The sequence below is a fragment of the Oreochromis niloticus genome, linkage group LG23, assembly GCF_001858045.2.
Source record: "Oreochromis niloticus isolate F11D_XX linkage group LG23, O_niloticus_UMD_NMBU, whole genome shotgun sequence".
NCBI lineage: Eukaryota > Metazoa > Chordata > Actinopteri > Cichliformes > Cichlidae > Oreochromis > Oreochromis niloticus.
The window spans coordinates 31,525,123-31,550,360 of record NC_031986.2 but is presented as its reverse complement, the minus strand read 5'-3'; the positions used below and the strand labels follow the sequence as shown (position 1 = coordinate 31,550,360).

The following is a 25,238-nucleotide window of genomic DNA, read 5'->3' as shown; positions in this document are numbered from 1 at the left end:
ACTTAAAATTCAAACAAACCACAAATTAATCTGCAGTTAAAGCTATATATATTCTACTACTTCTATAACTTGTGTAATAAATTAAAAAAAATTCATCACTGAGCTGCAGAAGGCAACAATTCAATTCAATTTTATTTTATTTATACAGCGACATAACAACCTTCACCTCAAGATACTTTGCATTGTAAGGTAGACCCTACAATATTACATACAGGCAACAGATTCTTTGAATACTTTAACCAATCCTTAACAAATGGGACTCTGTACTCCTGTTTGAATTCTCAAAATATTACAGCTTTAAATAAAGCCACTTTAGTAGTCACCACTAAGCTGGAGTGCATACAAGAGGGACAAATCACAATTTATAGGCAAGCAGATGCTTTTTTAAGTGGGAAATCAAGCACATCAATAGTTGCATTGCTCTTTTGACTCCATAAATATTTAGAAGCAACAGTATTGTGAGTTGAAGTGCCCTAGGAGTCAATTCTGATTGCAAGCAAAAAGTTTATTGTGCTTAGCTGTAAATAAGACACACTAATAGATTTAGGATAAGTTAGGATAAGGATAATAGTTTAGGAAATAATGCCAGAGGAAATTTAGGGGTTTTTTGGGCAGGCCGTCTGCCTCCACATCAACACAGAGTAAAAGACATTTGTTTATGTTTATATCAGTATTAAAAACTAAAAGTTGATTTTATTAGGAAGACATACGTTTCACAAAACGTCAAGAAATTTCTAGAAAGAAATTTGCACTTTTATTCCATTTAGGATGGAGCAGGGCCTTTTTTTTTTTTTTTGAAGCCTGGGTTTAAAAAATGCCAAGTGAATGGGAGAAATTGTGAATGTTGAAAATATGTTCCTATTTTTAGGTGAACCAAACATTTAAGATCCCTTGCAGTGAAGTGGAACTAAAGCGCATACACAACATAATTTCTGTGACTATAGCTGAAGCAAACACTGGCGTGGTGCACTTAGAGGAGCTTTTCGTTTGAGGCAGTCCTCAAATATTTAAGGCCAATTCAGCCTGGCAATAAGTGAAATATTACCATGGAAGCGCTCATGCTTTGAGCCCTTTAGGTTTCTTCCAGCAACTTGTTTACAGCCGGGCTCGCTGAAGGTTGACCCTGACTCTTGTCAACCTTGAGCAGGTCTCTGACTCCAGGCCTGTCCCGTCCAACGCCTCCATCCATTTGTGGATCTTGGAGGGCTGAGGGGTCAGCTCCGTTCTTACACCGTCAAGCCCTCTTGCCTGGATCCTCACTCTGCCAACTCCACTTACTGTCTCCTGCCCCGTCTCCTGCTCCCTCTCCAATCTGCTGCTACCTCCGACCGACCCTGATACATAGCAGGGCACCACAAGACATGTTTCCCTCTCAGCCAGCAAGGAGGGTTATGCGTTGTGTTATCTTTCACTATCTGTGCCTTTCTCCATTTTTTTCCCCTAACTGTCGACTCACATTGCATTACAGCTGTGTGCTATAAGACTCCAAGCCATTGCAAAGGATCAGCTTCTATTAGGGCGCCTATTATCATCTCAAATCAGTCGCATTTTAGCATTTAAGTGTCGAAAGTTCACGCTGAATTTTCCAGCACCCTGCCTCAAGGTATAGAAGGCACATCAGGCAGCCGCCTATAACATGTTCTCTCCCTTTTTTCTACTTCTCGAACACGCTGACTGTTTGTAAAATTACAAGAGATTTCACAGGGCCAGAGTTGGGTGTGATGAAATGCTTGCTGAAAGTGCCTGGCACTAGCAATAAATGTTCACAATGTTCAGCCAGTGTTGCATTGTGTAACAAATATTAAGCTAATCATCAGTCACTTTTGTCTTCTAGGCAACACTAGGGTCCTCTTTATAATCCTATTTACCATCTCCAGTGAAGCCACCCCCTCCTGTGCCCACTGCCCACCCTCTGAATCCACACACACACACACACACTCCCTGACCCCCTCCTGCCCACCACCCATCCGACCCGCGGCTGTTCATCTCTAATGAAAGAGAAGATAACGCACAGACAGTCGGGATCACACACTAAGATGCCTGCCCTACATAGTGCCTTTTCTTCCACCAAATACTTCACAAGATGTCACTGACATTATTTAAAGTGATTACATTTAGCAGAAGTGAATGTCATGGAACAGCACAATTACTCTCATGGCAAATTTAGCCCTTTTGACAATCTCCCCTACAGGTTAGCTCCACCCCAGCCCCCATCGCTGCATGCGTACACACCCACAAACACAAAATGTTCTGTCATCTATACCGTGAAAACCTATGCACAACAAGACAAAGAAAATGCTGGCTTATGTCTCAATCCAAGAGGAAACATTTGCTGTCAGGCGAGTTCATTTCAATAAATAATATGAGAACCCTGATGCTGGCTCTGTTACTGCATGTTTACAACATGTTCACACTTTGGGGATCTGAATAACATAAGGGAAAACTGAACAACAACTTAATTTATAGATGTTACAATGTGCGCATTTTTCCTGTTAATCTGAATTTCAAAAGGCTTTTCGCGCACTTATAAGAACATCCCAAGATTATAAGCGCAAATTTAATCAAATACATTAACACACTAAGTCAATCCACATCACTTATCAAGCAAGTAGTCACATCTTCGGCGTACTAATGGAAAAATCTGTTTGGTGCATAACATTACAAATCTAACATCAATGTAGAAAATCTGTCTGAAGCATAGGCGCACACATGTCCACACACATTCATTCTCACTTACACACACAGGCGTACACCCACACAAATAATTGAGATTTTTTTCACAAGGACATGCAGAGCCTGGAGCCAGTGCTTAATTGCACGAGCTATCATTACACGGAAAATCAACAATTTTAAAAATACACCGAACACCTTTCATCTTCACCCTCCTCTAATCGCACCAGTAAGAGCCGTCTGGAAGGGAGCTTGATGTAGTCAAACTATCTAAACAGCGCCAGCGGGTGCCTCACAATCAGCACCACTGATGCAGATACTTTTGGACACGGCGGAGTGCTGCAACGCCGCCTCGCACTCCTGCCGTCCTCTCACCATCTCGTCTCCGATAGGGAATCAGATGTGACCCCGCGTGCCATGTTCGCCTGTTTCGCCCGTGGTGAAGAGCAGACAAATGAACCAGAATCGCAGAAACCGACACAAATATCTCCCCACTGTGTTAGCCTCTCTTTGCTTTTGAAAAGCCATTTAGAGATTGGTGCTGAAACCAAACTGTTACTTGTCCCTGTCTTTGGAGAGCAGCGAGGATGCACTCGTCTCCCTCTTTTCCAGCAGAAGCGCTGGCCTCAGCCCTTGGGGAAACGATATAATGAGGATCTCTATGCCTACACTCTGACTCATTTCAATTGGAAACGCTACACACACCCTGCACTTTGGACCAGTGACGGTTGCATTATGGGCCACGATCAGAATATGACAGTCCATCACAACGTGCTGCTTTACTTTTCACTGCTGTTCTTTGCAGGTCATCTTTTAACACGTCTCTCTTTTTTTGTTGTTGTTTTGGCTACAGTGCGTCCAGGAAGTTTGAGACAACGTAATGAAGTCATATTGTGTTCAGTAATTACTAATAAGCTAAAAACATGAACAAATATCCATGTTGCACTCGTGTTAGCGGATAAGGAACCTCGTTAAAACTGCCTAGTATATTTTGAATAACTGAATAATTGAGTATAACCGCAGAGGCTGAATGTAGCAATTAGTAGAAACAGGGTTAGCGAATGAGTGACACGCTAGGTTAAAGGTCAGCTCACATTTGAGGCAAGCAAATGCACCAAACTCCCAATTTACACACACTGGCCCAACCTCTTAGCCTTAATATTGACAAATGCATAACAGCAATGTCAAGTGCTCAAGGGTGATCTACTTTTTTTCCTGATGTGGGGCTCCCTGGAGTACGGTGCAGAAACATATTCTCTTCAAACAATCCCAATGACAGCCAAATAGCCTGCTTGTCGCTTGTAAAAAACCTTCTAATGATGCGTGTCGAGGGAGCGCCCTGCCTTCTTGTAGCAGACGACTCCCCTGTGTACAAGGAAAAGCAGAGGGAAAAAATAATCATGTTTCCCCCAAATCATTCCTCCTCATGAAACCCAACGACACTCGAGCATCTAAACAAACCTCTCCTCTCAGGTTCGCTCGCATTTCCTTCCCTCCTGCCTTTCTGATCTGTTAAGTCAACATTCATTACAATAACCATTAAATTTCCATTTTCAAACAGTACTTGCACATATGCAAAGACTGGAATATCTATTGGAAAAAAATTGGACATGATAGGTACACGAGTGGAAGCGCAGGCTCTTCATGCTGCTGTTGCATCAGTGCAACACGGAAGCATCTGTTCCATCCAGGGTTCCCCGCTTCACCTTTCATATGAAAATTAGAACAAAAATCATGGGAAGTTGGATGTTTGCTGTCTGGGGCTTAATGTTTCCTTATGAAACATTGGCGGAAAGCCAACAAGATCATATTCATGTATCTGTAATATGATTTCTTGTTAGAGGTTGTAGGCTAAGCCACAAGGGGGATTCTCGTTTTAGGTCTGAAATTCTACCATACCGTTGATATTTTTAAAGAAGCGATTCTTTTTATATGTTAAAATAGTACTATTTTACAAAGTATGTGAGTCTGCGTATGTATGTGTGTATGTTTGCCCCATTAAAAGTCATGCATGCATGCTTACATGATGCTGATGCTGACGATTGAATTTATGCTAATCACTCCGTTCTTTGACTTTAACTAATACAATGAAACCAACCCCAGCTGGACACTTTCTAACTATCCAAATAGTTCATTCAGAGCAACAGCGTTACATTTGACAAAACAATAATCTATCACTAACTTTCGGGGATAAAAAGATCATCTGAGAAGCAGCATAGTCTTGATCTTAAGGGAGCAGACTAGTTCACTGTGAGATCAGAGAGCCTCTATTAAAAACATATCTTTTTCATGTTCACTGAGCACATGACAGGGCAGCCAATGAGAGAGCAGGAGGCTCTGTGTCTTAATGCCAAGAAAGTGGGAGTGCTAACGGGCTCTGATTAGCTCCGTTTATCTCTAATTAATTACCTTTACCTAATTAGATGCTCTGTTTCAGCTAGACATGGAGTCAAGTAGACTAGATTATTAGTGTGCTCATCGGGCCTTTATAAAGGGCTGAAATTAATGTTACGTGCAAAAGAATCCGCTGCTTTAATTGCACAGGTGTTGCCTTATGGCAACACTTCATCATCCGCTGGCTCCCCAAGATTATTAGCAGGGATTCATACAAAGGGACTACTCTGTGAACTGCACCCTCACAACAGCTCATTAGTTAGGCTTGTTATTGTATTATTTATTACATTTGGCCTTCCCCCATTGCCCATATTGATTCATAAGCCCTATTTTTTTAACTCCTCTTCTTCTTGGCTGTCTGTTATTTCATTGCCAGTTAGTGAGTCTAATTTCAAAGCCTGCTTTCACAGAACACTGGAAGCCATAGAGATGGAAAAAGTCTGTTTTCACACTTGCATCTCTTTTATGAATAAAAAAAATCCCCAATACATTTTCAAATAGCTTCCCTTGATAAACAAGAAAAACACAATACTGCAGAAGCGGCGGTAAAATTAATTTGTTGATAATTAACATTAATAAATTCCTCATGTGGGTTTTATTTGAAAGTGTACACAGATTTGTGCAGTGAGAGAAAAAGGTTAATTCTCCTTTTTGACGCAAATACGCTCTGCTTTACATGTATGCAGTATTTTAAATAGAAATTTTGTATTTAGCATCATGTATATGTGTACAGCATCATGGCTGCAAAGTGCTACAATAAATAACTAAAAAAAGCTTATGTAAGCAAAGCATTTCACTTTTTTACTAGGTACATAGATTTCTGGATACTTAGCTTATCTTTGCTCAAACACTTGAAACAGAAAACAAAGTAAGCTGAAATCCATCTACCAGCGCTTCTAAAGCTCAATAACTGACACATTATTTCTTACTGTCAGGCAGGGGAAAGCCAGTTATTAATGCTAAGCTAAGCTAACTAGCTGTTAGGTGGAGCTTCATGTCTACAGAGACAAGAGAGCAATTAAGAATTTTCCGAATTTTATTTTCAAATATACTTATATTCTTAAAAGTGCTCGTATCCAATTAAATCTACAAGCGTGAATTTATTAAGCAACTATAATAAAATAAAATAATAAAATGAGATTAAAATGATCTTTAAAATTATAAGACAGTAGTTTCCAAAGTGAAAATATCCTGAGTCGAACATAAAGGTCCACCGCAATGACATCCACAGTTTTATGGGTGATCATGATGGCCTTTAATTGGCTGTGGAACTGGCTGAAGCAAAAACAGAATGGAGCATTTTTCCAATCTTATTCCTCTCCAGCTTCTCCAGCGATTTTTTTCTTACTCTCCTCCAGTCTCAAATTGTGTTGTTCTGGGGAAAAGCAAGGCTGACAGCTTGAGGAAGTCTGATGTCCTGGCACTTATATAGCCCTGGCAAAGGAGTGGATAGTGCAGTCAAGTGAGGGATGTGGGGGGAGAGAGAGACGGAGAAAGAAAGCCTGAGGGAAGCAGTCCACTGGACATGCATATGGTCCTCTCCTGGTTAGCTTCTCCACTGCTTCCTCCTCACCACTTATGGCCCCTCACAACCTTGTCTTATGGCACCTTTGCCAATAGGAATGGGCAAGGCAGCTGTAACCAAGCATGCTCAAGGCCACTGACCTGGAAATGTGGCTCAACCTAGCAAGCCCACTCACTAGCCTCTACTGGATTTGTATGGCCGGGAGAATGCATCCCCCTCCCCTGCCCCCCCCATACACACACTTCATATCACACTACTCATAACACTCAGCTTACTGGCAGTGTTATTATTGTCCTACAATACACGTGCAAATGCTCAGTCTAAATATGTATACGAGCATGACAAGCCAGATTAAACTGCCAATATCCTCCAACACATTTTGTCATGTTAGCATCAAGCGTTAGCATTACGCGAAGAGAAAGCTTCAGAAGCTTAGCAAGTCAAGAGCCTACGTCTTTAAAGTGCTCAACTATAATTGTCTTTAGCTGGCTGTGATGGATATATTAAGACAAATTTCCACTGCATCATCCCACCCCCGCTCCATCCTTACTTTATTTCATCACACGTCTGTAAGATATCACACAGTGTGACAATTTTCTAACAGGGGCTTCAAAATTATTCAACAATAGACTATCATTTCAGAAATTTCTCTCAGAGAAAGAGAGAGGGAAAAAAAACAGCACGCCATGTTTGTTCAATGCCTCCGAATGAGTGAAATTAACAAAGATGATGTGACACTATCTGTCATCAGCCATTACTAATCAATGGGCTCTCCACTCAGTCGGGCATATTCCCAGTGGTCTTACTTCCTTAAAAGTACAGCAGGTATTTTAATACGTGATGAAAGGCTCGCTTCATAGCCGAGCATGAAATATGAGGGACATGTGACGACTGGGATGCGACCCCCTGTCTTAGAAGCTGCTCGAAGAGACGAGACAAGGAATCAAGCGTCACTTTTGAGACGCGATGGCGGGCTTTAAACTGAAGTATCTTAACTTGTGTCACGTTTAGAAACAATTAGAGCCCATTTGATGTTTGATAGTAGAGCGTGTGGGGGGGTTAGCTCATTTCAGACGTTTAGCATTTCAAGTATGCTGACACATTCGACATAGACAAAAGACTGTATTCTACTGATAGTGTAATGACAGACACTGCTTTAGCTTGTCTTACACCTGTGTCATAATCAACCTACTTCAGCATAAAACAAGTAATGGTGACCTAAATTGGCTCCATATCACCCACTGATGTTGCTTCTTTTATTCTATTATGATACATATACATATGACAACATGGCACTGATTTGAAGTAGGATGATGTTCACAGCGCCGTTGTTTGCTTGATCATTTATTTCCAAACTTCTTTATAACCAGCAAAAAGTTGGATAAAGGCCCTCCGCCAGACAAAGGTCACTCAGCCAAGAGCACAGAGAACATTCTCCCAGTTCTCATCCTATTTTTTAGAAGTGTGGGTGGAGCGTAGGGGTGTCTCTCACACTCTCTCTCCCTGACACACTCCCGCCGCACTGCTGTCCTCAGCATCTCCGTGGGGCGGTGACTAATTGCCCCCGTAAATCACTGTGCGGGCCGCGCGATCCTCCGTTTATTTTTCCTGACAGTAATTTAGTGCTTGCTCTTTTACACACTTGTCATCGCGTGTTTTTCCTCACATTAGAGGCTGGTGGAAAAAGGACGGTAATTAACGGTGCGACGCGCGCTCGCCATGGCTCTTTCATCATGGTGTGATAATTGTGCTCCTTGTCTGTCACAGTAACCTCTCAGTTTCCCCTGGAACTTCCTCCGTGCTATTTGTCAACCCCGAGAAATGGGAAGGATTCTCGTGGCCTGGCTGCGATTCGGCTCGCCTCGCTACCAGTTTTCCTATTTGTATCAAGACTGAGTCATTTATATTTCATACAAAACTTGTCACAAATATTAGCCCTTTCTGGCACAGGAACATAAAAGATATATGGTAAACACACCTGAGCGCTTGATAGTTGAGGAGTTCTACGCCCTCCTTTGCTCTTTATTCCTCAGTCTTTTTTATTCTTGAGGGGAGGGGAGGTCGCAGAGGAGTTGGCAGGGACAGCCTAATAAACAGTCCGTGCATTCATAGTGCTAAGATGCAAAAGCCAGAGCAGTAGGGATGCGCGGAACAGCTGAGCCCATAGAAAACCCATTCAATGAACTAATCTATTTACAGGAAAGCCCAGTTCACTCATCTCTTTAGAATTTACAGTGGAATAATGCAGTGTATACGCTGTAGAACATGTCATATTCTATTTTTATCAGCTGTGGGCAGGTGATTCACTGTCTACCTTGTTATCCTCTGCTGTTCCATGCTGAGGATGCACAGTATCCATCACCCATAACCTGCACCCCAGAGGTTAAGTCATCAATAACTTTGCTGCTGAAAATATTGCAGAGGACTTGGAGGTTTGCGTAAGGTCCTTTGACTGGCTGTCCACATCCCGCTCCAAATCCCCCTGCACCCCTTTCTCTCAACTTCTCCCGGATTTTTTAATATCTTTATTCTCCTGTCACAGACAGGGGCTAATGGGATGTGTGGTCAAGATTTCAGGATCCATCACTGGCTTGCTGAAGAATTAGCATGGGCCCCATGCATCACCTGCCAGAGCTGTCAGGCCTGCTGTCTCCCGCGCTTCATTATAGCGCTGGCACTGTGCTGCCTGTCTCCCCTCTGCGTTTGCTTCTCCCCAGCCAGAAACCATGGCCGGGAGGGAGGGGGGGAAAGGCCCTACCACGCCCCTCAATGTCAGCCCTGGTCACCAGCCACTAAATTAGGATACACTGTCGTGCTTTTAGAAATTAGGAAGAGGAACGGACAGAGCTTCTGCCTGCTGAGGATGCTCTCAGAGGCAAGCGATTCTCCCTCCCTCCTCTTATCCCTTCACTCCTCCTTCTCTCAGTGACATAGCTTTAAGTGGTTTTTTTTCTCTTTTTTTTATCAAGAGTAAAAAGTCTTTAAAACTATTAGGGTAATTAGGAAGTATTTGTCCCTTGTCATCCTAAAGGAACTATTTGATTACTCATGTCCCTGTGGTTGGGAGTAGGGGGTACTGCTCTCATTTTTGGTGGCTAACCCCCTTGTGCCTCATTCAGAGCCTGGACCCAGAAAACCCCCTCGAGAGCCATTCTTTATGTCTTCTCTGCAGCGCAGATTAGACCAGCAGTGCTAAGAAGGTCACAGTGAAAATGAAGAGAGCAAAGCAGGACTACAGCTGGGGACCCTGCCCCGGTCCTTTCCCTCTCCCTCTTATTAGCAAATCAAAGCTGCCTCCAGAAAGATTCACACTCCTCACCTGATTTTGTCCTTTTCCGCTAATCACATAGCCACTTTGCCTTGACTGACAGTTTTCTTTATAATTGGCCCATGATCTGGCAAGGATCTAATAACCAGAAAATCCCCTCTGAGGGTCCGCCAGGCTTGGGCGACCTGTCTACGCACACACGAGCGCACGCACACACACTGCCTCCACCATCCCCCTAACACCATCTGCAAAGGGCCGTTGCCATGCCACACTGTTTGTGCATGACAGCGGCAAGCTAATCTTAACGTTCAATAATGGTGTGAATATTCAATGAGCAGCTCAGGCAGAGGATCCACAGTAGCACACTCTAATTACTGTTCATTTGCCAGAGTATCAAAGCCTAATTACTGTTCATTTTAATGCTCCAGAGAAAAGGGAGGAGAGTCAAGGCAGGGTTAGAGGAAGATGCCCTCGAGAGATCAGTCAGTCAGTCTTTATCCGTCTCTTTCGCCGTCTCTCTGCTTACAGCCAGTTCATTGTTTCTGTGCGTGCGAGCGTCTGAGCAAATTCGGCGCGCATTTGTATGTCTGTGTGTTTCATTGTGCAAGCAAACATTCAAAATTTCTTCAAACAAACACGTTAATCAATCACAGAGACAGCTTAGAGGAGAGAAAAAAGGGAAGACATGAGAGCACAAGACGAAGGCAAGAGACAGGGTCCATAATCCCGAGCTTATTGTTTCTTTTCTCTTCTTTATCTGTTTAATGTGTTTTGGGTAAATATCAGACAAGAGAAGGGAGGGGACTGCCGTCATATTGTCTTTGCCTTCACCAGAAGAAAGCACGCTTTTTCTTCCCTCTCACCTAATCCTGACAGAAGCCACCACAATCACTATCTGCCACCCATTTGACAGTTTCTGTCACCAATTAGCAGCTAAATCAGCATCTCCCCAAACAGGAAAGCGAAGCAATTTATATGTCTATTATTTAGTGCTTGTCTAAGTGGGTATTCGTCTCTTTTCATTCACACTCTTACTCCTTCACATTAGAAAACAGACAACTGCAATGCAGTCGGCGGCTCACCGGTCCTCTCAGATCATCCGGCTCCCTGCGACGGCGCAGGAGGCCCCTATGGGTGGGGAATAAACCCTGTCTTACCCTATCAGGAAGTTTGTCCTGTGAATTTTCAACCCCTTGCTCCACAAAATTTACAAGGCATCAACAACCCCTTTAATGAGCCACACCAAGCTGTTCGCCGGCTTTCCCCATGATAGGATGTTAAATGAAAAGCTGCGTGCAACATGCGAGGTTTGTTATCATTCAATCTGCTTGGGACCGCAAACCGGTCATTATCCAGCCATTATTTTCCTTGATTTACAATCGAGGGTGGAGGAGGCGATTGCTGTGGCTTGTTCTCCCCCTCAGTGGGACGGATAGGAACCAGCTTGAAAATTTGCATTTACATGATCCGGCTGAGCAGCTTATTAGATCTGGATATTTATTTTCCACTTAAACCGATGTTTGATTACACTTTAATAAAGAACAAGAAAACCACAGAGCTGGCTGGGACTAACTGATCCTGCCCAGTGGTTTCTTTGGGATTTTGTGTAATGAAATGAGAGGGAGAAAAGATAAGCGCGCTTAGGTAGTTTATAACAGATACGCAGATGAAGATGATTTGGGGGATAAGGACAAGAGGATGCACCTTGTAAAATCATATAAATTCCCCGAGTGTAGCTAAACTGTTATTGTCAAAGAAAACGTAATCATACGGGATAACAAAGACATTCAGAAATAACATTCAGATCACACAAAGATACTTCAGGCAAACTGAGCTGTTAGGAAAAAACACACCAAACATCCACCCTATAAAATATGTCATGATCTACAACAGTGGCAACAAACAACAGTGTAAAGGTGTCTGCGTAGCACCAAAGTGTAACTACAAAGCACGACTCAACAGAAAGAGTAAATGTAGGCAACCCACAAAAAGAAAGGGTTGTCAGCAGAGTTGTTTAATTGTGTTGAGATTTAAAAAAAAAACAAAAAAACTGTGACGCGCTAAAACAAACTACACTAGCTAATGGAAACGAGTGCAATGTGTTTAAAGGCAGAAACTAAAGATTCACTTGATTAGCCACTAATCTGACAGTTTTTCAACATCTAATGTCGTAAAACTTTGATAAATGATGATTAAATCACTGTCAGAGTAGCAGCGTTTCAAGTGTAATGGAAGATGACTTAATTCTGATAACTGCAAGATGACTGTTATGATTGTTTCAGAACTGTTTTAGGCCAGTACTGAACTTCCAAATCTATTTATTGTTTTAGGTTTCTTACTCAAAGAATACAAAATAATAACAAATGCTTACCTTTAAATGATAATTTGTGCCCAATATAAATATAAATGTGCATTTGGTTTGCATTAGAAAGGTGTTAATGCTACACACAAAACTTTACTGAAAAGTTTTTTATGTGCTGGAAATTTCAGGTTTCCTCTTGAATACTGGCAGTATTAACTGAGACGTCATAAACCAATATCAGCTAAAAATCAAGGTCTGCAATTGATTCTATTAAAAAATAAAGGTAAACACATTTTTAGAGAGGAGTACATCTTTTCTCATTTTGTTAGTTTATCTCATTTCTAAGGTGCACTTAGAGAAAAAAATATCCTAAACCAAAATCTAAATTCATGGTCAACAGAAAACTTACATAAAATACAGAATAACACAAGATGTTCATGATTATTTCAAGAAAACTCTTTAGAAAGTACGCTCTGTTCAAACTTGAGTGCCTTTGAGGTCTGAGGTAAAACTTCAGGGTTCTGGTTATTGAATAACAATTGACACCGACTGTACAGGAAAGGAATCCTGTCCCACCTGACAGGACATATGGGAATATAAAACAGATGAGCATGTCAGCCAAGGCAAAAATGGAAAAGAGACTATCAGCTATAATTGCTTATGGACATTTGCTTTAAGCCAAGTGATGTTACACTTGACTTAATCAATATTTGCCTTAAAAAGCCATTTATAACCAAGTCACAGTTGATGAATAAGTCACAATAGTAGCGTGTATCTCTAGTGTAAAGCAAAAGGTCATGATCCGTGGAGGGGCGGTGCAGGGTTTTTCATAGACAAGCTAGCTCATTGAGGACTTCCAGATGCACGTGACTGAAACAATAGCCTCAACGGCTGATACGGCAACATGGAAATTTATGAGGTAACAACAAAAGGTTCACATCGTATACTTGATGCTGGAGCTCTCTCCGTCTCCCTCATGCACAAAAGCCTTTCCCCATACATTAACATAAAAACATACATAATTCCCATCTCCCATAACCTCTGCATGTTGTCCACCACACAGCAGGCACACACACAGAAAATGCAGAGGTGAGCCCTTGGCCTGGAGTGCCCCTCATTTAAGACGATCGACAAAATCAATAAAGTGAAGTATGTTTCCTCGCTCTTTTGGCTCTGTTCCCGCTCCTGAAGCATTCCCTCAAGTAACCTACTCCAGCTGAGTTCTATTACTGCAGCTCTTCCCCCACGTGTATACATCCTCAACCGCTCTGTCTCCCCCTCAGCAAAAGAAAACTCCACCAGCACAAACTATACAGTTTTATTCTTGATGGTTAGCGCAGCCGTGAAAAACAAGACGAGCTTTGACACAAGTGCCAGAGAACCATCCTTAAAAGACCAAAATAAAATGTGAAATCGTTGTACTGTATGATATCCTTCAGTGAGTCAGAGAGAAGAGTTTATATGTTTTGACTATTAGCTATTGATTTCATTCTGCGGTATTGCAGCCAATAACCGAAATCAGCATACAGTCATAAAGTAAGTCATGTTAATGTTTTAAAAAAATAATCTTATCAATACAGACTGATGCTTCTTTAGCTTAGCTTAGCATAGAGATCCACAGATCACAAATTCACTAGTGCATGCATCAAATGCTGCATTCAAACAGGGTGGAAGTTCTGATGCATTTTTCCATAATTATCAGTCATGTGTGATATTTGTTAGCTTTAAATTCACTGCCTGTACTCATAGCTTTTATTGTATTAAGTGTCTAAAATTAGATAGGCTTATATAGATTGTTGTTTGAACAGAATAAGTCTTCATCTCATTGAATCTTAATGCCATTATTAGACATTTATTATTTTAGTTATAAAGGCCCTAAAGGGAACAAAAATAGGAAAGCAAAGAACAAATCAGAACCAGACTAGCTATTCTCTAGTGTTCAGCTAAGGGGTATTACATGGCAAACTTTGAGCATTTTAATGCCGGCACTCCAGAAAGTTTAACTGTCTCCTATTAAATGTTTTCCTGGATGTCATTTTATGCATTGAAACTGAGAAATTAATATGACCCAAGTGATCCAAACTCCAAACTGGGTTCTTAGAAAGCAGCATTTTTGTCGGTCTATGTGGGAGCTTAATTTGGAGTCAGGTTTTGTACTAATGGTCCCATGAGTTGGCATAGCAAATCATATCTCCCTGCTTGCTATTTTGTACCTCTATGCTGCAGAACTAAAACGCAATAAAGTGAAAAGCAAACAAAACACAAAAAAAGACATAAAAATTATCTCATAAAACAGATGATGCTTCACTACAAAGCTCTTCTCGAACACCCTGAAGAAAGCTTTGTGCTGATCCATCAGCACTTTCAATAAACGTCACATCACAGTAGAAGGTGCTTATTTTCCTCTTTTTTTCTATTCTCAGTATGCCCAATTAGCTAGCACCTTGCTGGGTGTGTACTCCCTCCATTGGTTACTGTACAAATGGGAGGGGGACTGAATAAATCTTGGGACTTGAAGTCTTTGATTGACACAGAGGCATCTCCAGGCTGTGCACCCATAAACATAAAAGTAAATCAACTGTAGAACATATAAACACTAAAACCTGATTTTCAGTTTTGATACATTTTTGAGCGTGAAACATTTGTTTCTAGGTAAAAAGCTCATTACCTATAGCACAGTCATTCATCAGGAGCTGGCTTTGTTCTTCTATAAAATATACAGTAGTTACCTGCTTAGCAGATGATGGAGTATACCTCTGTAAGCCTCAGGGGTGCATCTTTCATGAATGGTTTCTGCTGGCACAAACAACCTGCCAAAACAAAAGTGTGAATCAAAGTTGTTATAATTAACTATAAACTAAACTTAAAACTAAAACTACAGTTTACGTTACTAAAATGAATGCTGGCCATAAGACACATGGAAAACTATCCAAAATGAAGACGTATACTCTGTTACTGCAGAAGCTTGCAGAGGCTTCGGCACGTATGTTCTGCTGATGATTAAAACTAAAATTAAACAAATTAACAAAACACACAATGCCACTGCTGACTTTTAATAAAATTAAACTGAACTAATTTTTTTATGTAACAATCATAAATACTTTGACATTTGGAGAATACGCGTTTGAATTTTATTCCTGAGGTATACGTTGGAAAATTGATATGATTTCCAATCTTTTCCGTGAGGTTGGCTTAGCATAGCTTAGCATAAGCAGGGAAAGATCGGCTGACCTACAGCTTTCCAAACTGTGCCTTCAGGTGTGCTCAGCTCCAACAAAGGGTGCTTTCTCCTGTTTCCATCATCACCTGTTGGTTTGTGAAGCCCCACTGTGAAGCCTCAAGGTCAGCCCTGAAAGTAAACCTTCCTTTAACGTCGTTTTGGACTCCAATTGGGATCATAATTAACAAAATGCAGATCATGTTGTATTCAATAAAATGAGAAACTACTGTTTTAGACTATAAACTGATTAGGAAAGTGTCTGCTGTGGCCACAGATGAAGGGAGCTCAGGGACACCTTCCAATAGATTTCTATACAGCTGGACAGCTTTGCCATCTGAGGTGTTGCCTCCTGCTGGCCATTAGACAGAATGCGTGTTTAAGGCGCTTGACCAAAAACTTTTGTCCGTCTTTTTCACACAATTAATGAATATACAGCTATCATCCAGTTAGCTTGGCTTAGCATAAAGACTGGAAACATAGACAGTGTAAAAGCACCTCTAAGTCCAAGTAATAATGATTTACCCATTTTTTATTGCAAGTTGTAGATTTATATATTTTAAAAACTAGTTACTTTTAGAGCTGCTACACTAAATTAACGCTAAGAGAGCCACATTATAGGTTTCTACCTGCTTCTAGCTGGAAACATGTAGTGTGGCTCTCTTAGGTAAGCAAACAAGTTAAATATTTATAGAATACAAAAAGAGTATTTCCCACCCTATCTGGCTTTCCTTTAAGCTCCTAATTTTAATAACTGAAATAAAACAACTCAGAGTTCAATTCTAGGAATAAAGGCTGGCACAAATCTAGAGATCAATTGAAAATGACCTTTATCAAGCTTCCTCTTGTGGTTTTGGCAACAGAAAATTCGCCTACTAACCTACTGAATGAGGCCTAACTTCAAACTACCCTTCCTTTATTTTATAATAAGAACTCTTTGAGGTGTGAGAGATGAGGGAGGAAACAAAGCTTGAGTCTGCAAGGTCAAATCTTTGGGTTCATAGACCCCGAGGAGGTAAATTGATTGTTGAGTGTTAGGGGAGGGGTAGGAGGTAAGCATTTAACTGCTGACAGACAAACTCTGGCCCTTCAGGGCAAAGCAGGCAACACATTGCTTGACATCATTTCCACAGGTCTGTGCTCCACAATCCTCTTCTGTTCAATGGGGCAAGACCCCGTGCTTTTGTTACAATTAACCCATTAGGAGAAGCCTTTCATTCGCAGGTGATTCCATATTCCCTTGCGCACCTCAATAACACTATTTTGATCTGAAGCACTGTGGCCTACAGACATGTGCCAGATAAACTCTTGAATAGTGGATGATGTTTCATCAATAAAGCTAGCTCACAACTATGTCGTTCTATCAAAACTTAACTACATTTTGTTGAAATGAGCAACATTAAACACACCGTGCTTCCCTTGGTTGGAATAAATGTGTTGTTTCTGCAGTGTACATATTGTATATAGCCTGCAATAAAAATAGATGACTCTTATCCTCGGTGAAAAACATAAAAGTATTTAAAAATTGACCCCCGGGGTCTGCTTTGTCCGTATCTGCAGGCATTATTATACCCTGGTTGTCACAAAGTACCCCCTCAGGTCATTACTCCCGGGCAGCTACGGACCCTTTGGCAGACAGAAGCTGAGCTCCATTATCTGGGACGCAGAGAGGGGCTGAGCGTAGCAAAGAGGAGAGAGGAATGGGGAGACACACTGGCCATGGATCAGAGGAAACAGCGAGATGGCAGCATTCTGATGTGATGTTTTCTGGGGCCTCGCCCAAGCCTGGAAGCAGACCATTTGGGAAAGGTCCTAGTGGTAGCTGGTATGTGCTGGCAGAGAAATACTTAACCCAATCAGGAACATAATTGCATATTTTTTCATCTGCTTTTCATTTGATGCATATATTCTCTTTAGTTAAATAGCTTTTTTCTTGCCAATTCCAGACCATTGGAGTGCAGATGAGAGTGGTATGCTTTTTGGTGTTTTAAATCAAAGCAAAAGTCCATTGTAAAATACATCAGCGTTATCATTCTGAGGCCAAACAATGAAATATATGTCAAACCACAGAGCCATCATGCTTCTCGGTGGGCAGTGTATGCTAAAGTGATACATTAACTCTTTTTGATCAAACTAGGGTAACTGCAATATACAGAGGACTGTTCACACAGCACAGTCATGGAATTTAATGCATTGCTTTTTATTCCTGGAATTGAATTTTCAATTTTTTTCATACACATGGACATAAAAACACCAACAGCAAGAGATTTTAAAGGCAGTTCATGGAATAGTTTTCCTATTTATTTATGTTTATGGACACAAAATATATTTATTCTAGTTTAAATAGACTATAAAATATACCAAATGCACAAATATTAAGATTAAACCCATCCCCTTTCATAACTTTTTATCCAACCATAGTTATCAGTGGGCTAGAGCCTATCCCACCCTCAGTGGGTGAAAGGGTACCGCCTGCAAAGGCTGCCAGTCTGTCAAGGGTCAACACATGCAGTCAAACAACCATTCACACTTCACAACAAAAACCTTGTTATTGTGAGGTGACAGTGCTGCCACTGTGCTGGTGTTGCTATGATATTTGTCTCCTAAAGTCGGGCGACGTGCATCCTCTGAGGACCATGAACGTCTGCATTAAAATTTCCAGCAGCGAGAAGATATTTTCTGTGTGAACCAAATGGAAAACCAACTAACCCAAGCCCTTTCAAAACAATCTGTTTGCATACTTAAATACATTTGAATTAACACTAAGGATTCACTTTAACATAACTTGCATTAAAAAAAAAAAATCACACTGAACATAATAACAAAACATTTAAAACCCAAGGCACTGGCAGACCCCACCTCTCATACCTCCCCAATGTGAAGCAGTCAATCAGTAACCTCACTGACTGTAGCATGAAACACAGAACATAATTCAGCATTATTGTAAACCTTTTCCTCTCTATTGCTAGAACCAGTAGATTGAATTATTTACTGAAAGATCACCACTTTCACTTTAAACAAGTAAAACACAATTTAGTGATGTAAACATGCTTAATATTCCTGGGTACATAACAAAGTTGGCAATTATGATAAGTAACTTTAAGTATAATTGTGCTCCAGGGGCTCTACAGGCTGTAATATGCTGAGCAGATTCAAATAAAAGTATTTCACTTTTTAAAATTCTGTTTAGTAACTCTATAATATGATGAGATTAAAAGCCATTGTGAATCAGCCCAAGCTCAATCTTGTACAGTACAAGCTGCAGATTCTTCTACATGAACTCTGAGAAATCGCATTTGACAAAATGTAGAACACACATTTTTGTGCAATTACTCATTCATTACCTCTTTAGTTTGCAGACAGAGAAACCATCATGCACTGCGTCCTCACTGAATTTCTTCCCCTCTTCCAGGGCATCACGTGCACGTCAAACCGCCAATCAAACATGACAGCTATTTACACTCACTGGGTGAGATGAAAGGTTCTCGGTCTATCACTCAGGCCCCCATTCACCTAAGAGAATGGGAAAGGAGACAGACAAAGCAGGAAAAAGGCCTGTAAATTTTTATATTCTGGGCTGTCTCGGATGCTTTCCTTTGGAAGGCAAGCAGACGTGCACGCAGACTCACACAAGCCTTTATCCGTATGTGTGAGCGCGTGCAGAGTTACAGCAGAAACACAGACACACCGTTACTAATACTGCAGCGCCGGTCTTTGATGTTCAAGGTGCTGTATCTGTTGTGCATGTCTGTCCTCTCAAATCATTTTCAGCACCGGGAGTAAAACACGGAAACAAAGGCAAACAACATATTCAAAAGTGTCAAACGACACATCTGGTGTTTCATGTTTGCTGGATGATGGTGACATGGCAGCAACTTCACACGGTTAAGATACAGGACAGGCTAATTGACACTGGCTGCTGAAGAAGGCAGAAGGTTAGCGAGGCAGGGGAATGGCCAACTCTTTCACAAACCGTGCTTCAACTTGATCCATGTTTATCCATTACAATGCAGATAAGCATTTAGGCTTTAAATGCACTAAAATGGAGACTAAAACACATTCTTATATGTGACATCTTTATCGTCAGATTCAAGTTTTAAACCTTTTAAAGTCATTTATGAAGCAAAAGGCATAAACTTAAAGCATCACCTTGAACTAATTATATTAACTTGTGATACACTGACCAAACAATTAATAATACTACGGGACTAACAAATAGAAATGTATGCATTGGGAAATGAAGGCACAAGAATAACAAAATAATGCTGTCAAGTAAGGTGCTGGTCCACTATAGTCTGCAGAGAAACTACTACTGCAAATCTGATCAACTCTGTTTGGCTTTTTTCTTGTATATATGAGATAACCAATTCATATCTTAACATGTTTCAGCAAACTTAGCATCAATTTTAACACTGATAACCAGCCTTCTGCAGCCAGACTACAACCTCTCTGACCGGCAGTTTGTTTTCCAATCAGTACTCTTCCATCAAGATTAGAAATCAGATTATAATATTATTACACCTGCATTATTTTTTTGACGTTATTAATTTATCTGTTGACCAGTAGGAGCTACAGAGTTCTCCTGTTTTCTCTGTTATGGACGTTTTTATGATGCTCAGCAGTGAGAGGGTGGTATACTGTATTTTTATTTGTCTTGTCAGCTACCCACTGGATACATGTAAGTAAGGTTGATGAGAGCAGAGAGGCAAAGATTTGCAGACCGTAAGACAAAACAATACGATGAAAGGTGCATAAACACCCCTTAATGAGGAGAATTGCACAGGTACACGAATGCGACTGTGAGCAACAATCGTAGTGTTGTGGTTGTTGTGTTTTCTATCAGAAAACAAGCGTGAGACTAACTGCACTCTTGTGTAGAACTTTCTTTTATGACCTTCCAGTGAAAATCTAAACACAGCACACCTCACGTATCCCAAGATGCCCCTCACTCCCGCACCTCGCCTCCTATTGGATAATACTGTTACAATAACACCACAGTGGTTATGTGCAACTCCTTGCATATTACACCGAGTAAATCTCGTTAAAATTATAAATAAAAGGAGTTTTGTTTTGTTTTTTTGAAAGAAGATATTTTGCACAGACATCAAGACTCACAATATTGATGAATATCAATACGGACAATATCATTGGCCTGTCATAGTTCACAACAGATGTCCATGTTTTCTGTGGGTCAAACCGATGCGTTTAGCTTATTTGCAATACTATTAACATTAACTGAGGTTAATCGGGAGACTTATACTGGTATGAGTCAACAGAGGGAGATTCACTTCAGGCTGTCTATCTACAAACAGTTATGTAGGTAAAGTAAGTGTTTATTAAAGTGTTGATCCATCACATGACACCATAACAGATTCACCTTCTACAAGTCTATGGACCTGGATGGAAAACCATTTTTCTCAAAAAAATATCCCTATATATGCTGTTTGTTGTTTTGATGATGATGGTCAAGAGTGTTATCTGACACGTTAGTCCATCACCTACTATAGGTCTTCAGTTTGGTTCATATTTGGATTAATAAGAGACAGTTTTTCAGGGAATAAATGTGCTCAAATAATGGGAGCAAAAAGCTTGTGGAGCACAACAGAGACTCCAAACCCACCACTTTTGATTTGTCACCTGTCTGTATAAATACGGTGTTTGGCTCTGCAGCAGAACTATATAACTTCTCTCAAAATCCAAATTAAATTACAAATACATGCCTCTAATTCAAAAACCAAACCATAACTTAATCAGTACATGCAATTAATGGGAGATGGAGCAGATCAGTGACTCCCTGCAAAAGGACAGCTGTGACTTTAAGCTCCAGTAATAACTGCGCTCTTCTAGCAAAACAACAAAGGCATCCATCTCTTTCCATGTGCTAACGCTGATATATGAAACGATGAGAGGAAAAACAGCTGTGCACATTGGGTAAATCATTTTTTTTCAAAAATAATAATAGATGCCAAAATAAATTTGACTATTATTGGCTTAGAGGAAACTTTTCAAATAAACAGGTTTATGGTAAGTCATATCGCTTGGCAGTCGATCATTATGATCACTCCTGGATTGTCCCAGAAGGTGGCATATTTATTAGTATGCAACAGATGTGGGGCATGCGTTTTCCTTGCTTAGGCTGGTGAAATTGGTCTTTTGGTGGCAGTATAAATATGATGAACTGTAGCCTATAACAGGCACTGGATGCCGCACAAGGACAAAACGTCCAAATGAGCAGCAAAAGTCACGTTGTAGCTGCTTTACAACGGTGCCATCAATGATTGATCTACACCCCGCTGAGCCACTACAGGAAACAAAGTATAGAGCCTATAATTTAGTTGGAAAACAATGCGTGAGACCGTCGGCTCGCGCATCCATTTCAGCACAAGCATTCCCTTGTGCGGATAGATCATTAAACAACCAGGCGCTTTGCAATATGGTGTAGTCAATGTCACTGAAAAGATGGGACAATAAAGTGAGATAGGGGGGTTGCAACAGCAGGGAGAGAGCATGGAGATGTATTAATGTCACATAGGCTTTAGCCTGCCTCCTTAAGCCCTGCAAAGAGTCACCCAAGCCAATTTCCATTATCATATTGATTGAAATAGTTCATCATAGTGTAATTTTAGGTTTATCGCCACCCGGTTGGGAATAAGACCAAAGCATTATCCAACAAAAGCTATTGTTCCAGGGGACATTTCGCTGTTCCAGTTCATTGATGGAGTTGATTAAGTTTAAATGAAGCAGACACTGGATAAAAGTGAGGGTATTGACCAGCGAGCGGTGCGCCGCGCTTGAAAAAGCCTGATACATGCGGAAAAGCAAGATTTGCTAAATGCTCTAATCTTCAATCAAATCTAACATCAATACAGACAAAGTTTGGTAATGAGAGATTCAATGAAGCATGCAGCAGAGAGAATTAATCCCCCTCGCCTAAACTGAGTTCAACTTTGAAGCTTGCTCCTCAGGATAGATAGTTATCTAAATGCTAAATAAGTAACGTATAGTACTTTTCACAGCATACTAATCATTTGTTCATTTTGTCTCCATTATTTGTTCTCTTGCACTTCCCGTTGTTGATCTGGTGATTAGATCAACCTTGGATATTGGAGGAGAATAGAATAATGAGGCTGCTGGGGAGATTCGATGCACAGCTGCCTGTAATGTTCAGACCTGTGGGGCTGCTGTCACTACATACTGTTACACTTCACAGAGCGGGAAATTGGCCAGGAAAAATGAAAGACATTTAAATAGCAGAATAATGATTTGTTCACACTAGCCTACGAGTTATGAGGAAATAATGAATACTCAAATTAGTGGGGTGCAGAAAAATTCTAAATTTAGAGAAGGTCACATGTGTTTTTAACTCAGTGTCACACAGTAAAAATCAGTGGTTCATTATCTTGTTTTGTTTTTTTGCCTTGCGACCTTACATACACCCATAAGAACTGAGGAATCTGTCTGCTATGTTTAGTCCACAAACATGAGTTAAGTAATTAATTACAACAATTACTGTATTTTAAACTGGACAAACCCCCGCATGTATAAAGTGTTCAAATGAGATTAAAAGGTAAGCTCACAGAAACCTTCCCTTTTCAGCAGATCCTGCAGAAAACACCCTTCTTGGATAAGTGATTTCCAGTCACGCCTATGGACATTATAAAATCATCAGATTGCCTTTGAAATAAAGTCTAGTTTTCTTTGGATACTCTGCAAGCTTGGGCTTTAAAGAGCACTCTTGAAGGTAACATCCCAAACTCCTTATAGAGAACATCAGTGTAGCCTTCAGTGATTTTACTGTGTACTTTTTTATTGAATTATGCCAGTGATCTTTGTCCTGTCCCAATAAAACGTTTGAATCTGTGGTACTGTGGATCTTTTTAGGCCATTCTTAGTGTTTGATTGGCATGTCTAGAGTCCACTTTAGGTCCATTCATGGTAGACAAGGCCCCCATGGGTGGGGGTCATTGAATAGAGTGTGAAAATAATGCTAATCGTGTACTACGGCCTTTGCAGTCAACAGCTCTCAACCAAGCTGATCACCTTTTTCAGTTTGTGGACTGACATGATGATCAAAACACCAAGTGAGAGATCTTTCGGTGTTCATTCCTCTAGTAAAATTCCAGATTTATCACTAAGATGCCCTGAAACCTTTCCAGCAGGTTGTGAGCCGGTTTATCTTAGTTTTTATTTTAATCTGACACCACTCTGTATTTATCAGTCATGCTTTCATGTCCATACAGCTGCAAATGCACTTTCTAAATAGTTGTAGGTTTTCACAATCCCCAGAAATAATTGCTATATGTCTAAAACAAACAAACAAACAAAAACGCAGTATTATTGTAGTGACTATCATTTTCTTGTCTTTGCTACATTAAGGTTCAGAAATCACTCTTCGCACCAATAAGCAAATTTATGGACATTCAACTGGAAATTCAAATTAAGAAGCAGATCTTTTTCATTTCTTTCTTTCCTGTTTGTGACGCATCTGACTTTCTTGGAGACCATGTTGGTGACGCCCACCTGCAGGCTGAAAACCCCTCGACTTGGTCAGAGGGCCATGCAATGTCAGGTACAGCCCACTGCTGAGTTACTGTGATACTTCTACCAAACCTTGGAATGAGCTAATGGCATTCAGAGAACAGCTTGTATCTGGCACCAACAGCATAAAGTTTCTGTACCTTGCGGTGATCTGATGGCATCCTTCAGACTGAAGCTCGTACACTGCATACAGGAATAAATCCACAAAAAAAAATTCTATATTTCTCTATTTAAAATATTCATTTAAAACAGATCTTTCATGGCGAAGAATTAGAGTAAAATTAGAACATCGCGTAATTAACCCAAATTTCCGGAATGACCTCGTGACCAAATAGTGCGTCACGTGACCATTATTCAAACCTGCCAGAATAGCCTGGCGGTTGAGGAAGGATGTTGAGGGAAAATGAATAACATTTATCACTAATTTTATTTTTGCTCATGTGTTTATTTGATGACCCACTTATTTTTTTTTATTTTTTTTTAAAAACAGCTACGTTTTTTGAGTCTCATTTCTCACAATAAAATAATGTTTGCGGTGAGATTTACTGCAAATTTGAAATTTGAATCTCAAGATCACATATCCACGCAGAAATTGTCTGCATATAAAAAACTGGTGTACGTTAGATTTTAGTTTGACCTCCAAATCAATGAATGCAAGTTGATAGTGCCACATTAAATAACCTGTTGTGTGTCAGCTGAAAACTAAATACATTAAACAAGATTACAGAAACATCACTCTGATTTCAAAACGGCACTAGGATGTATTTATCGCTTTTTGAAAGAAAAAGAAATGTAAAATTAGCAATACAATACTTAGAAATAACCCACCGCGACGACAAAAGCATGAAAGTGAAGTTTGTTTTATTTTTGATATTGATTATTTCATAGATTGCTGTTTGGTGGTTTAAATAACTGTGTAACCACAAAGAACATTTAAAACAGCAATACAAAATCCCCAAAATTAAAAAGTAAACCACAAAAACAACAAAGTATACATAATTTTTTTATTTAGAAATGTAAATAAATAAATCTTAAGCCAGCATTGGGGATTGTTAGTGGTGCACTTAAGTGTCTCTTTTTTTTTTTTTATTAAAGTATTTTGCTTGGTTAGTTCGGTGTTTCGCTTCTGTAAGTTATTCAAACTGAAGCAGCCGAAGCGCAACTTTTCTCTCTGAAATAGACGGAAGCAGAAACACAGCCTATGGTACGCAGACAAAGTGCTCAAGTAAATGTTCTTGGAACTCTTTTCATTGCTGCTGAGACACCGCGTACTTCTAGGAGATGTTCGTGGTCACGTGTGAGTCACACCCGTCCAGTTGGAATA

At 40.4% G+C, this 25,238-nt stretch overlaps 1 long non-coding RNA gene across 2 annotated transcripts in view; it reads right to left on the bottom strand.

Annotated features, from left to right (window-relative positions):
* LOC100693865 (uncharacterized) overlaps positions 1 to 24,232 on the bottom strand; it is a 46,334-nt gene extending 22,102 nt beyond the window's left edge. For both annotated transcript variants that reach the window (XR_002058108.2, XR_003216507.1), the window contains exons 1-3: positions 24,055 to 24,232; positions 18,721 to 18,889; positions 14,889 to 14,969 (exon numbers count right to left, since the gene is read on the bottom strand). This is a non-coding gene — a long non-coding RNA (uncharacterized LOC100693865). The remainder of the gene's footprint in view (positions 1 to 14,888; positions 14,970 to 18,720; positions 18,890 to 24,054) is intronic.
* Between the last annotated feature and the right edge of the window lie 1,006 nt (positions 24,233 to 25,238).